Source organism: Octodon degus, unplaced genomic scaffold (genome assembly GCF_000260255.1).
Source record: "Octodon degus isolate 3935 unplaced genomic scaffold, OctDeg1.0 scaffold00009, whole genome shotgun sequence".
Lineage (NCBI taxonomy): Eukaryota > Metazoa > Chordata > Mammalia > Rodentia > Octodontidae > Octodon > Octodon degus.
This window is the reverse complement of record NW_004524585.1, coordinates 19,825,011-19,828,042: the sequence shown is the minus strand read 5'-3', so window position 1 is coordinate 19,828,042 and position 3,032 is coordinate 19,825,011. Positions and strand designations below refer to the sequence as shown.

At 33.5% G+C, this 3,032-nt stretch overlaps 1 pseudogene; it reads left to right on the top strand.

Moving 5' to 3' along the window:
- Positions 1-3,032, top strand: part of LOC101576017 — a 45,392-nt pseudogene that overhangs the window by 12,514 nt on the left and 29,846 nt on the right.

Below are 3,032 nucleotides of genomic sequence, written 5' to 3'. Positions count from 1 at the left end.
AGAAAGAAAGAAAGAAAGAAAGAAAGAAAGAAAGAAAGAAAGAAAGAAAAAAAGAAAGAAATTCTCAAAAGAATTTGCTTTTTCTTTTTTGGTACTGGGAATTGAACTCAGGACCTTGCACTTGACAGGCAAGCACACGTTGCTATGTCCTGGATCCATAAAAAAATATTTAAAATAATGTGAATATAAGTGGGATTTAGGGATAACATGAGTAATATTTTAAAATCTGTTTTATATGTCTTTACTACAGTTTTTCAATTTAGAATCAGATAAGGTGGTTAAGGTTGGTAATTTGTTAGATGTTCAAACAAGAAAATTGAACATAGTGATGTTTATAATTAAAAAACAGCATAAAATATCAAACTAGATATAGGAAAATTCATCAAATTTCTAAATGTGTTAGCATGAACAAAAGTTGACTTTTTTATAATTTTAAAAATCTTTTCAAAAATAATTTTATTATGATCACTACAAACAAAAGATAATTTTTTGTTTAAACTTCAGAGTATGAACTAATGTGAATATGAACTAAAGGAGTAATGAAGCAATATATTATGACCTAAATTTACAGGAAAGTTTATTGAAATATTGTTTAGTCCTTGCTTATAGTATAATTGCATGTATATATTTAAATGCTCTTGTTCAGGGTTATAGGTCCGCAGTATGATGCCTGCTTGGGAAGCACAAGGCCCTGGGTTTGATTCCTGGTACAAAAGAAAAGCAAAGAAATGCCCTATTTGTATATATTAAAAATGAAGTTTCAATAATTGAAGACTGTGTACAACATTGTCGTATATCTAAACTACACCCTTATTTGGATTCATATATAAAAATAACACTAAAAAAAGTTTTTAATACTTTGTTATACAGAATAAGCTGTAGTTCCCCCCCCCCCAACATTTTCTGAACTTCAAACTGCTAGGCATATTTTCTTGCCTGTGTGGTCTTTTAATGAGTCATAATCTCACCCTCAGCCCTGCAAATGAACTGTACCTAATCCCCAGACTTGTGAATATTATCTTAGAGATTATTGAAGTTGTAATAAGTTGAGGATAAAGATCTTGAGATGAAGCAGACAACCCACATTTCGTGCATGGGTTCTAATTCCCATGATAGTTATCTTCATTAAGACACACAGGGCCATGAGACACATTAAGACACGGAGTGCAGCAGAGATTGGGTGATGCGCCTGGAGGTCAGAGAAAGCTCAGGGGCAGCCTCAGTTCTCTCTCCTGAGAGGGAAGATGGGCAGTGATTTTCCCTCTGAGTCCCAGAGGACACCTGGATATTGAACTCTAGTCCTCCAGAAAGCTGAGAAATGAAGCTTTACTGTGTTAATCTGTCAAGATTGTGGCAGAACAAGACCTTTGTGCCTTATGTACATGAGGTTATTTTATTTTTCAACAATAGTAAAACACTTCTCTCTCAATTGAAAAGTCTGTGAAATGTTGATATGATTTTCTTCTGTCAATATGAAAGGTTTTAGCATTTTGCTCTTTGACAAAAGTGATGCAATGAGGAGCTACACTAAGACACAGAAATTAAAAGAATAATTACTCTATTCATCTGTTACAGGAAAAATGAAGCGTCAATGGCTTTATCCTGTGCTGCTCAAGTCTGTATATATACTTGTGGGGGTTTGTATATGTCTTCATTAATGTGCTGCTTAGCAAATTTTGAAGTTTATGGGTCCAGTGATTACCTGGAGGTCTGTTTACATTTCATTGCAAATACATAGGTTGGGAAATATGAATAGAACATATGACACTCTACTTTTTTGAGGTGATGCCCTAGCAGTACACACAAACAGCCACAACTTCCATTAAATGTGTGAAATGCGTGTCTAGAAATTTATCACGACTTTTCTTACAGTTTCTTTTATTTTCATATTTGGCTATAGAAATATTTTGCTAGTATTTAATGCACAGTAAACATATGCACCTTTTCTCAGAGTACATTGAATGTATTTTGCAAAAATAACCATTTGTATGAGTTAATTTACTTTCATTTTATCCAGACATCAGCTTACATTTATATCATTCTTTACAAAGTCATATTTTTTGAAAACACTAAGCTCTTTGTGTTATTAACATACTTTTGTAGTATTTCTTTTACCTTTCTCACTGTTTAAATAGTGCTTTTTCTTTGATTGCTGACTATTTTCTCAGAAAGAAGGCATAATCTTTTCCAGTTAGAATATGTATCTGCCTTGTTTTGTTCCCTTCCTAAAACAGAGCAACATGCCTGAAATTATAGGTAAAACAACTGAATACATGTAGATCAGAGAGGCCCAAGATTCAAAGTGCTAGTCATCTCAGAGCTTCAAAACAGATCTTGTGGAGAGCAGCTCTTTCTTGCAATACTGAGTAGTTTTGATTTAATGTGATGGTCACAGTTGGATACCTCTCTTTACAAAAGCATACATTTGATACACATAGACATTTTATGTTGAAGTTGTACTTTAGAGGAGGATTTCTCTAAAATGTGAGCTGAGCTTTGCATCTATCTCAATTCTCTTCTTCCTGGCAGGAATTTCTAAGTACACAGTGTCAAACACAATTCCTTGTCTGAGGGCAGGTTTTGATGAAGAAGCTTTTGTATACTGAGTTATTCAAGTACTGGAAATAATCATCAACCTAAGGCATCCCCTATGTGCCGCAATTTATAGTGCCAGATACATTACGCTAGACTTACTCCTCCTCACTTGGGCTTCTCACACCAGGAAAACACATTGGTAAAAACAATGTTTATTTAAAGACAGGACTATCTAGATTTCTTTCAAATTAACAGTACAGTAATTTATTAAGGTAAACATGAATCATTTTTCCACTGAAGCCTATTTGGAAACTGTTGAAATGACAATCAGGTATACTGTTTTTCTAGGTATACTGATTTTCTGGGAAAAGGAACTACATTCAGAAATATATGCAGAATCATTTTCAGGATGCAGAGGATGTGAAGGGGGAAGAATCCTATCTTTAAAGTTTCATTTAAGTTATATTTAATCAGAATAGCTAAGTATGAATATATAT